General features: G+C 37.7%; 1 protein-coding gene across 3 annotated transcripts in view; it reads right to left on the bottom strand.

Annotated features, from left to right (window-relative positions):
- CSMD1 (CUB and Sushi multiple domains 1) overlaps nt 1-13,142 on the bottom strand; it is a 2,076,272-nt gene that overhangs the window by 1,962,855 nt on the left and 100,275 nt on the right. The window lies entirely within an intron of this gene.

A 13,142-nucleotide genomic window follows, 5' to 3' on the forward strand; every position in this document is an offset into this window, starting at 1 on the left:
CAATTGACCATAAATGTGAAGGTTTATTTTTAGACTTTCAGCTTTATTCCTTGGATCTGTATGTCTACCCTTATGTCAGGACAACACTGTCTTGATTACAACAGCTTTATAGTAGACATGAAAAGTGTGAATCCCACAAATGTGTTCTTCCTTTTCAAGACTATTTTGAGTATTCTCAGTTTCTTGAATTCCAACATGAATTTCAGGATCACCTTGTTAATTTCTACAAAGAAGTCAGGTGGAGTTTTCACGGGCACTGCACTGAATGCATGTGTGTTCTCAGCCATGTCAGACTCTCTGCGACTACACGGACTATAGCCTGCCAGCTTCCTCTGTCCATGGGATTTCCAGTCAAGAATACTGAAAGGGTTGCCATTTCCTTCTCCAGGAGACCTTCCAGACCCAGGGATCAAATCCACATCTCTTGTATCGCATTGGCAGGCAGGTTCTTTACCACTGAGTCACCAGGGAAGCCCACTGCACTTAACTTGTAGCTCAATTGAGGATGTTCCCTTCTTGACAATATTCACTCTTCTGATTCCAATTATTTATTTATTAATTTTTAAAACTACATTTCTTAGTTTCCAGAGTTTAAGTTAGAACTTCTTTCATTAAAAGCATTATTGAAGTTCACACTTCTTATAGACCATTGTAAATGGAATTATATTATTTAATTTTATCCTCAGCTCATGACAGTGTACAGAAACTCCATTTATTTTTGCATTTTTATCTTGTATCCTGCAAGCTTGATGAACTTGATTATTCTTAGCTCTGGGTAGACAGACCATCCTGTAGGAACAACTGGAAGAATAAAGGAGGAAGCCCCCTGGTCTCTCAAATACAGTAACAAGAGTATAATATCCAAAATTCAGAGCAGGGGGAGGAGCAATGTTAGTGGCCTGTCCTCCTAGTGAAATTTTATACAGTGTGACCATGACCTGGAAACAGATGGAACCCATATTCTTGGCCATACTTATTCAGTGTGAAAGTGAATTTGGAGGAGAGGGTGGACTGTCACTCAAGTGCCACAGACGCAATCTATTCTTCACACGTAGATATTCTTGAGTAGATGTTCCTTCATTTTATGTATGCATTTATAACAATTTCAACAACTCTGGAGTGTTTTTTGCTTTGGTTTTGGTCTTTTATGCCAGATATGATCATTTCACTGAGGGGGCAGATCCATGGGGTTTTTCACACCCTCATGACAAAAGTGAAACTCTGCTGGCTTTTTTCTTTTTTTAAATAGGCTGTATTTTTAGAGCAGTTTTAAGTTCACAGCAAAATTGAGCATAGTGTACAGAGAATTCCCATAAGCCCTCTTCCCCCATACATTCATAGCCTCTCTTGCTGTCAGTATCCTACACTGTATATTTGTTAGAACTCTTGAGCCTACATCCACACTGCATCATCCAAAGTGCTTAGTATACCTTAGGGTTCATTCTTGGTGCTGTACATTCTATGGGTTTGGGGGACTATATAATGATATGTATCTACCATGACAGTCTCATAACAAATAGTTTTCCTTCCCTAGGAGTACCCTAAGCTCGACCTATTCATCCCTCCCTCCCCCTTGACCCCAGGCAATCACTGATCTTTTTATTGCTTCCACAGTTTTGCCTTTGCCAGAATATCATACAGTTGGAATCACACAGTATAATCTTCTTAGATTGGCTTCTTTCACTTGGTAATACCCATTTATGTTTCTTTCATGTCTTTCCATGGCTTGATAGCTCACTTCCTTCTAGTGCTAAGCAATGTTCCATTTTCTGGACATTCTGCAGCTTATTCATCCATTTACCTGCTGTAGACTTTTTGGCTGCTTCTAAGTTTTGCTAATTATGAACAGAGCTCCTATAAACATTCATGTGAGGGTATCTGTGTGAACAGGTTTTCAACTCCTTTGAGTAACTACCAAGGAGTGCAAATGCAGGATCATACAGTAAGAGTATCTTTGCTTCTGTAAGAAACTGACGAACTTTATTCTAAAGTGGCTGTACTTTTTTGCATCGTCACCAGCAATGAATGAGAATCCCAGTTCTTCTACATCCTTACCAGCATCCCGTGTGGTCAGTGTTCCAAACTGGTCGTTCTAGTCGGTGTGCAGTGGCATCCCATTGTTTTAATTTGCATTTCCCTGATGACACACGTGCTGTGGAGCAACTTCCCATATGCTCATTTGCCACCTGATTGTTTTCTTTGATGAAGTGACTGTTCAGGTCTTTTGCCCATTTTTATATCATGTTCAATTTTGGCTATCTGGCAACAATCTTTTAATATGTAAATATATTTAAAGAAAAAGTGATATAGCACTGATAATTAAATGTATGATCTATGAATTTTTCATAATACAATTAAGACATTGAGATGATAAAATTTAGAGTTAAAAGTGATATATTTTAAATGTGGCAGGAGTTTCAGTATTTGAAAAAATACACAAGGAACATTATTGAAAACAAATCTGGCAATAAAATAGTGACTTTTTTCCATAATGGGCTTAGGAGGGGAAATAAAATTTTTATGGTTGAGAAGACATCTATGTTTCACTTACATAAATAAGCATCGTTATGTAAGTGACAGAGTTATGTAAACATAATCATTACATTATTCTGTTAAATCAACAGATGTGAGATCTCTGGAAATAAAAAAAAAAGAACCTCAGGATGTTGTAAATTTGTGAAGAAACTATCATACTTCTGGTGTGATTACATGTCTAAGGGAAGATATAATTCAAAATCCTTTTTAAATGGCTAGATTAAAATATCCAACAGAACTATGTGCAGCTCTTTTTTGACCCATAAATTCCACTTCTAGCAATTTTCTCTGAAGATAAACAATATGCCTAAATATGCTTTCCAGGTGGCATTAGTGGCAAAGAGCCTGCCCGCCAACGCAGGAGACTTGAGAGACATGGTTTTGATCCCTGGGTCAGGAAGATACCCTGGAGGAGGGCATGACAATTCGCTCCACTATTCTTGCCTGGAGAAACCCATGGACAGAGGGGCGTGGCGGGCTATAGTCTTATGGGGTTGCACAGAGTCAGGCACAACTCAAGTGACTAAGCATGGCAGCATGGCATGGCACACCTAAATACTATATATTGGAGATATATAGATATATGTATATGTATGTATGTATATATATTATTCTCGGACAATGGTAAGTTATGGACAAAGGTAGAGACATCGACCCATGGCACACTCAAAAACCATTTGCAGTCAGGCCCCCAGCTGTAGCTCCACAACCACAGATTCAACCAGCCACGCACTGGAGAGTATTTTCTGTTTGCTATTGAAAAACATCTGCATATAAGTGGACCTGCGCATTTCAAACCCATGTTGTTTGAGGGTCAACTGTACATAGGTGCCTTTTATGGAAAAAAATAATGGAAAATTAGCGAAAAGAAAAATATAAAAATGATAAACCAATAGCCAATGAGAATGGTATGTATACAGACCTGTTGGGAAAAGTCAGAATGTCTGAAAGGACTGGAGTAGAAGGGATGAGCAGAAAGATACATTTCTCTGACTGTAATTTCTTCAAGCTGTAACTTTTAGTGTTACAGTAATATTTCACATAAGTAAAAATAATAAAACCAAAAAATATTCAAGGAAAGCCCAGATTGAAATACAAAGCTTAACAGATGAAACTTACTGTATCATAAATGTATAACACAGTTGCAAAAACAAGGAATGGAGAGTTTTAAAAAAAAAAAAAAAGGAAATTAACTAACCAAAGTAACTTGAAAACACTATTTTGATTATAGACGCTAAGGCTAAAAATGAAGTCCTATAGACAAATATTTGTACTCTCATCAGTACATTTTTTTCCACCAGGGTGAGTGAAGTCGCTCAGTCATGTCCAACTCTTTGTGACCGCATGGACTGTAGCCCGCCAGGCTCCTCTGTCCATGGGATTCTCCAGGCAAGAATACTAGAGTGGGTTGCATTCTCCAGGGGATCTTCCTAACCCAGGGACTGAACCCGGGTCTCCTGCATTACGGGCAGATTCTTTATTATCTGAGCCACCAGGGAAGCCCCCTGGGTTAGCAATTCTTAAACTTCTTTATGTACATTCTCTTAGAAAGTGATTGCTATACTCTGGATGAAGAAAAGGAATTAAAATAAGGAAAGAAGGAAGAATAGGATGAGCCCCGTGGTGCTGGTTTGATATCAGAGGTATCAGTATGAACTCAAGGTTGTAGAGAGATATATGGATAGATAGAAGGGTAGACAGATAGATTAAAAATATGCAGTGATTTTTTTTTGGTTATATATACCTATAGCCTAACACTATCTCCAAGTGAGTCTAGAAGCACTGACATCCTGGTGTCAAAGAGCACATTAGCACCCAGATCTTGATTATAAACATCTTTCTTCCTTAAAAAAAAAAAAAAACAAAAAAACACTTCCTTGGGGAAGTGACTGATTCCATGAGAAGTGAAGTGAAAACTTGAGACATCTCTTAAGGCCAAAAGTAAGAAAGTGTTAAAAAATTAGGAAGACATATCTCAAGGACAAAGGAACCAATCTGAAAGAACTCCAAATGGATAAAATTGGCACAATTAAGCAAGAAAATAAATAATGTTAAAAATGACTTGTAATTCATGCACTAAAAGAATTATCCATGAATCTGAACTAATATAAATTAATTTTTGAATAAGTGGAAAAAAGTAAAAAATCTTAAAGTAGAATTCCAATAAATATATTCCAAAGAAATGATGGAAACAGGAAAAAAAAATCACCATTTGGCAAACACAATGGCACTGATTTTTCAGATAAGAAGCATCAATGTCAAAGCCAATAAAGTTAAATATAAAATAATGCATTTGCAAAATCTGAAAGTTCAGTCCAGTTCAGTCTCTCAGTTGTGTCCGACTCTTTGCGACCCCATGGACTACAGCCCTCCAGGCCTCCCTGTCCATCACCAACTCCTGGAGCTTGCTCAAATTCATGTCCATTGAGTTGGTGATGCCATCCAACCATCTCATCCTCTGTCATCCCCTTCTCCTCCCACCTTCAATCTTTCCCAGCATCAGGGTCTTTTCAAATGAGTCAGCTCTTCACATCAGGTGGCCAAAGTATTGGAAAAGTACAGTTCATGATATTTTCATCAATTGCAAAGAGGAAGAGTATTACTTTTAGAGTGGAGACATCTCACAGACACACTTTAACCAAGCGATCAAAACTAACACCACCAGTAATGACACATCGCAGCATCACAAACCCTGTTAAGCAGTACAGTAAGAAGGGCCCAGCACCAGCAGTGTCACTGTTACAAATGCAGAGCCTAAATGTAATCATGAGCAAATAGTAGATGAATTCAACTTGAGGGGCACTCCACAAGATAAGTATTATTCCAGTGTGTCGACTACTTTTTTTAACATACATTTAAATCATTAGAGCTTCCCTGGTGGCTCAGATGGTAAAGTGTCTGCCTGCAATGTGGGAGACCTGGGTTCGATCCCTGGGTCGGGAAAATCCTTTGGAGAAGGAAATGGCAACCCACTCCAGTACTCTTGCCTGGAAAATTCCATGGATGGAGGAACCTGGTAGGCTACAGTCCACGGGGTTGCAAAAAGTCAGACATGACCGAGCGACTTCACTTTCTTTTCTTTCTTTAAATATATTTATTATGCAGCAGGATCACTTGTAAATGACTCACATGTAACTCATGGAATTATTCCAATCAGAACAGTGATCCTTGCAATTGAAAGAATGCATTAAAAGGTAGGAAAACTTCCTGCAATAATTTCATATCAACTTCTTAAAAGGCAAAGAAAGGCTGAGGGACTTTTCCACACTAAAGAATCCTAAAGAGTCAGGACAACAAAATGGGTTTTATTCTGGCTAGAAAATTAGCCAACACTTGAAGAAGCTCTGTAGATTATGTAATAGTGTAGTATCAATGTTATTTTTCTAGTTCTGGTAATTCTACTATGATTATATAAGGTGTCACCATTAAGAGAATTTGGACAAAGGGTGGTACAGTGATTAATTGTATTTTGCAAAAGATTATGAGTCTAAAAAGTTAAAAATAGCAAAAAAAAAAAAAAAAGAATTGCTTAAGGCTACCAGTAGAAAGAAGTTGCTTTTAAAACTGGAGAGAAAAGTAAGTAAAAGCAATGAAAGGAAATTCATCTTAACTAAGTCCTTGGATGTTTAGACATCTTGTATTTTGTATATTTGTTCCATACCCCTAATAAGGAACACAGGAAGCATCTTCCAAGTGTTTGTGGCATTTAGACTGGAGGTTAGAACCACAGCAATCAAAGCTTCTGTTGTTACCTAGTATTTACAGATGATGCACAGAGAATCACTATGTGTAGTAATTGGTTCAGTTCAGTTCTAGAAGAGTCCTCTTTACTGACAGAATCCATGACACACACCTACAAAGCAAGTGCACACACACACACACATACACACACACATATTGTGTACTGGCATCTGAACCAACAAATACATCACATGGCTCACTGTCCCCCAGAATAAGTACCAAATCGTTTTCAACTATCTCATAAAATGGTAGCTAGTTCTAAAAATGCAAATGTGTTGGATGGCCTACATACAATCTCGTTTTCCCTTTCATTTTAAAGAAAGCATTTCTGGACATTTGAGCGAAAATATCATAAATAGGCTTGGTCCCTGCTCACACTAGAAGAAATATGCCCATGCTCAGGTAGCTTATGGTTTAGTCAGGATGAAGTGGAGTGAATCTGGTATGACAGGAAATACAAATACACATCAGGAAGGTAGAAAAGAAGGGCGAGAGAAGATTCAGGATCCAGTGGAGTGCAGCAAGGAAGACTCTGTGGAGGAGGTGGCCCCTGGGTGAGCCTGCAGAGGAGAGTGGACTTCTCCCCACCTTCCGCTACCGCTGTCATGCCTGGCAAACTTCTGTTAATAAACACGTGGACAACAGCAGGATGTGTTTTGGTTTTAGTGGTTAATCACATTGTCTGAGCTCTAAGAAATATACTTTCTGCCCCACCCTCCAACACATTCCTCAGTCCTGAGCACAAGGAGAAAGCCCTGTGGGAAATGGGACCTGCAAAGGCAAAGAATCGAAAGGAAGGTCTTGGTGTTTTGTTTGATTTTACATCAAGAAAACATGTTTTGTTTTTTATAAATTTTATTTTATTTCTAAACTTTACAATATTGTATTGGTTCTGCCATATATCGAAATGAATCCGCCACAGGCATACATGTGTTCCCCATCCTGAACCCTCCTCCCTCCTCCCTCCCCATGCCATCCCTCTGGGTCGTCCCAGTGCACCAGCCCCAAGCATCCAGTTTTAAAGTAAGAAATCTACAACTGAATATGCTGGTGGGAGCAGTTCTATTCACTAAATATCCATAATAAGAAAATTAATGCTGTGAATGAAATGCTTCTATCTTGAGAACTCAGCAAAACCTTCTCCCCAAGCTGTCACTTATGCCATTTTAGGCTTGCTATCTCCAAGTCGATGACTTTTCTGAGAACATATCTGTAAATGTGACAATTCTGTTTCACTATCAAGAGCGGCTAAAAGTACAATCATATGCCTTATGGAAAAGAACAAGAATCTTTTAAGCTAAGACACTAGCCTAACAATAACACCTGACTTAGAAGGCAGGTTTATCGTAGAGCAATTATTTTAGTCTAGAGCATTTTATTCATTTTATTTATTGAATAAACACATTTGTTCAGGTTTGTAGGTTAAGCTTTCAATATTATAATTTATCCTACTGCATGTGAAGATAAGAATATAACAGTTTTTATTATATAAAAGTTTACAATTAAAATAAATAGAAATAGTGTATGACTAAACTATATTTCTCTATGAAGCTTGCCTTGAAAATCATAGCATTATACAAATTATTCATCATCTTTCTTAGGAAAAGTCTCAACCTCATAATCACTTGTCTTATTGAAAGATGCTGAATTTAAATTTCTTAAAATTGTAAACTTAATATGTCTTTCCTTTAGGGCTTCTGTCAATGCACACAAATCACTTGAACAGTTTTCAGGGAAAAGACCAACTTATTTCCAAATCCTGCCCACCCCATCCCCTCCACCAAGTTATTTGAGTCAAGCAATTAATTAGTGATCCATGAAATCCAAATTAATTAAATGCAGTTACATTATTTGTGTAGAAACAATCTTGTATTGTCCTTTGATTGCAACAGTTGACATGCACTCTTTTATAATCTATTTTAGCAAATAAGCAGATGGTAAGTTACCGAAGAGGGGAAAACAAAAGATGGCCTTCTGAGACTCAAATTCCAAAAGAGTTGGGCCAAAAGAGGTTTGAAATACTGTGATGACACAGTTTAAACACCACCATATGTAGAAAATAAACATTCTCTGAGTCAGTAGAAAGTGAAGTATGAAGAACTAGAACGTGCTATTTTCTTTTTCCCTGTCACATGTGAACATTTGTTTTTCACTCCTCACCTGCAATTTGAACAAAGTAGTTTCATTTAGACGTAGCTGGAACAACTTTGTGAGATCCTTTTGAGGCATTAAAATACGCTATCAATAGAGAGCAGACTTGTGGTTGCCAATGGGAGGGGAGGGGAATGGATGAATGGGGAGTTTGGGGCTGACCGATGCAAACTATTATACATAGGTGGATGAGCAACAAGGGCCTGCTGCATAGCACAGGGAATTCCATTCATATCCAGGGATAAACCATAGTGGAAAAGACTATGAAAAAGAATGTGTATGTATATATAACAGAATCACTTTGCTGTACAGCAGAAATAAACACAACATTGTCAAAACAGACAACACCGTAAATCAATTATACCTCAGTAAAAGAAATTTAAAAGCGCACTGTCAATAAAATACTGCTCTTCCAATTTCATGACAGTGCTTGTACATTCAGGTGTCCCTTTATTTTAATGATAAAGAATCAAACCTATCCACTGATTTTGATACGTGTATTATTTTGTTTTTCTCTTATGTGATGAAATTCATGTTTCCTAACTGATAAACATCATAGCTACTTGCCAAGACACCGTGACTACCCCAAACCCAACTCATCTTGTTCTCTATACCTTCCTCTGACAAAACAGAATTTTAATTCTTAGTAGGGATGAATGAGCAGTTATAAAGAGATGATCTTACTATGGCAGCATTTAAAAACTGTTTACAGAACCAACAGGTATTGTGTCATCGCAAAAAAAAAAAAAATACAGACATATATAAAGAAAAAAGTAAAAGTCTTTCATTATGCCCTGTCTTACTACTACCTGATTTTGTTCCCTTTATTTTTTTCCATAGTGTATGGGTCTCCGTCATAGGATGAACCTTTATTTAATAAGTCTTCTGTTGAAAGGCATTAAGACAGCTCTCTCTTTTGATTTATGAGATATTAATATATATTGCATGTTTCCTTTTACATATATAAAGCACTACTGTGTAAGCTTTCTCCAGGAGTAAAATTGCTTGGTGTAGTATTATACGTGTGCGTTTTAAATGTGCATAGTTGCTGTCAAGACTCTTCCAGGAATGAATGCTGTCAATCATCTTTTCCATCTTCTGCCACACTGGGTATTATTTTTCTTTTTAATTTTTATCAGTGTGATGGCTGGAAATGATAATTTATATTTTTGCTCTGTTTTTTTTTTTTAATCAGGTTTATTACCTCAATAAAATAGGTGTATTGGTATCTGAATTTTTTTCCTGGCTGTATTTAGATATATGGTTTCAATTGATTAGTCTTTTTCACTTGAACAATAGAAATGCCTTATATATTCTGTGTCATGATTGATTTTACATATATTTAAATACTTCTCCCCCATCATTCGTTTTCAACTTTGTTTACCATGTTTTTGTTAACATGTAATTTATGTTTTTATTGTCAAATTGGTAAATAGGTCTTTTTCCTCCTCTGTAAGCTTTTAGGATGATTCTCTGTGCTTGTCATTCTGAAAATTCACTAGTATATCACTAACTGTGGGTCTCTTTTCATTCATACTTTCCAATATTTAATTACCTGTAATCTGGAGATTTGACAGAGGATGAGATGGCTGGATGGCATCACTGACTCGATGGACGTGAGTCTGAGTGAACTCCAGGAGTTGGTGATGGAGGTCTGGCGTTCTGCGCTTCATGGGGTCGCAAAGAGTCGGACACGACTGAGTGACTGAACTGAACTGAACTGAATCTGGAGATTTGAATTTGTCTTTGGTGCGGGGAGTTTTTGTTCTGTGTTTATTCCTTATTTATTCACTTAGGCTGTTTGTATTCTTTTCATATGGAACTAGTATTAGGCAAATATTGAAACCCCTCGTCTGAAACTGTCTCTGAATATCAGTCTCATACTGTACATCTTTCTGTCCTTTGCTTTATGACTTGAGACTTCCTTCACCTAGTCTTCCTCATCATTGTCTCAGACATCGGCCACATCCTCTCACCGTTCATGCTGAGTCCCAATGGGAGAATGGACACTAAGTATTTAAACAGTAGGAACTGTCTCCAGGGGATTGATTACATAGTCACAGAAGATGCAAACCACCAAGCCTGGCATGGAGAGCAACCATCCTAGTCTAAGCATCAGTAAACTTTCCACTCTGAGAATGGAGGAATAAAGGGAGGAGACAGTTACAGGCCGACAACATATAGTCTTGATGTACTCCTCTTCTGATTTTGAACCAGTCAGTTGTTCCATGTCCGGTTCTAAGTGTTGCTTCCTGGCCTGCATACAGGTTTCTCAGGAGGCAGGTCAGGTGGTCTGGTACTGCCATCTCTTGAAGAATTTATTACAGTTTATTGTGATCCACATAGTCAAAAACTTTAGCATAGTCAATGAAGCAGAAGTAGATGTTTTTCTGGAATTCTTTTGCTTTTTCTATGATCCAAAAAATGTTGGCAATTTGATCTCTGGTTCCCCTGCCTTTGCTAAATCTTGCTTGATCATCTGGAAGTTCTTGGTTCACGTACTGTTGAAGCCTGGCTTGGAGAATTTTGAAAATTACTTTGCTAGTGTGTGAAATGAGTGCAATTGTACAAAATGCTGGCTGGATGAAGCACAAGCCAGAATAAAGATTGCTGTGAAAAATATCAATAATCTCAGATATGCAGATAACAGCACCCTTATGGCAGAAGGCAAATAGGAACTAAAGAGCCTCTTGATGAAGGTGAAAGAGGCGAGTGAAAAGCTGGCTTAAAGCTCAACATTCAAAAACCTAAGATCATGGCTCCAGTCTCATCACTTCATGGCAAATAGATGGGGAGACAATGGAAACAGTGATAGACTTTATTTTCTTGGGCTCCAAAAACACTGCAGATGGTGACCACAGCCATAAAACTAAAAGATATTTGGTCCTTAGAAGTAAAGCTATGATAAACCTAGGCAGCATGTTAAAAAGCAGAGATGTTACTTTTCAAACAAAGGTACATATAAAAGTTATGCTTTTTCCAGTAGTCATGTATGGATAGAAGAGTTAGACCGTAAAGAAGGCTAAGCACTGAAGAATTGATGCTTTTGAACTGAGATGTTGGAGAAGACACTTGTGAACCTTCTTGGACTGCAAGGGCATCAAACCAGTCCATCCTAAAGGATATTCAGTCCTGAATATTCATTGGAAGGACTGATGCTGAAGCTGAAGCTCCAGTACTTTGGCCACCTGATGTGAAGAACTGACTCATTAGAAAAGACCCTGATGCTGGGAAAGATTGAGGGCAGGAAGATAAGGGGACAACAGAGAATGAGATAGTTGGATGGCATCACCAACTCGATGGACATGAGATTGAGCAACCTATGGGAGATGGTAAAGGACAGGGAAGCCTGCGTGCTGCAGTCCATGGGGTCGCAAAGAGCTGGACAGAACTTAGTGACTGAACAACAACAACAAGACACAAAAGAGTACTGAGTGCCTGGAATTTCATGCTTGACTCTGGGTCTTTTATATAAATGTATTTATGATCAAGACAGGTATGAACTCTCACTGCCAGTGTGCAGACGATGACGCTGTATAGGGTCAGAGGTGGGAGAACAAAAGCCACATTTGGTCTATCTTATTTCTACTGTGTCAGAATCCTTTGATACCATCAAACAAAAAATTTAACTGTTCATTTAGAATGGGAAAAAAAGAAAAGGATAGCAAAGAAGGTGGCATATACAGACTTTTACCAAGCATGACATGCTTTCTATACTCCACTGCAAAGGGAGGTACTTACTGAATCCACCTCAACAGGATAAGGTTAAAGTTAGAAACAAGAAAATAAATAATTCTTCTCTGCATCCTGATAGGAGCATTTTTTTTTAATTTGCTTGTTCATTCAGCTGTGTGGAATGTGTTTCCCAACCAGGGATCGAACCTGTGCCCCCTGCATTGGGAATGCTAAATCTTAGCTACTGTGAGTCCCTGGGAACATCTTTAAATGATACAGTAGACACTGGTTCTAACCTCTCATTTCATCTTAACTTACAAATTAAAGAGTGTATTTGGTAATGTTCAAGAGAGTATGATTTGTTACTCAGTTTGCAAAATCATTCCTCACAAGTACAGTTTTAAGTCCATTTAAGTTAGTGCTTAATAATTAGTGCTTAATAATACAGCACTGCCTGCACAGAACTTACATAGATGAATAAGAAATTGCCACTCAAGACTTGTTACTACGTTGCATTACTCAGTTTACTTTGAGAATTAAAATCACAGATAGGTAGATGGATAGATAGGTAATTAGACTGATAAATGGATAGATACATAGGCATGTAGATACATAGGTAGATGGATTGATGGATGGTTGGCTACATAGATATGAGGATACATGGATAGATCAATGGATGGAAAGATGGATGAATGGATAGATAAATAGATGGATGGATGGATAGACAAAATAGTGACTTAAATAAATTTTTGTTGTACTAGTGAGATGAAAACAAGAATCCAAATTTTGAAGTCTGTACATACCAACTTAAGATTTTTAGCTTACTTTGTAAGAACTCTGATTGGATTCATTATCAAACCCTTGGAGAAACAATGACCGGTATGACTTTTGTTCACTGACAACATTATATTTCTTGGCATAATTCTATTTTACATGATATATCTATTTTCAAATTATTTCAGAACATGCTATTTTTGCTCTCTGTTGGAAGCACAGGCCCCAAGTTATAAAACAAGAAGGATACATCAAGGAAATTTTAA

Source organism: Bos indicus x Bos taurus, chromosome 27 (assembly GCF_003369695.1).
Source record: "Bos indicus x Bos taurus breed Angus x Brahman F1 hybrid chromosome 27, Bos_hybrid_MaternalHap_v2.0, whole genome shotgun sequence".
Classification (NCBI taxonomy): Eukaryota; Metazoa; Chordata; class Mammalia; order Artiodactyla; family Bovidae; genus Bos; species Bos indicus x Bos taurus.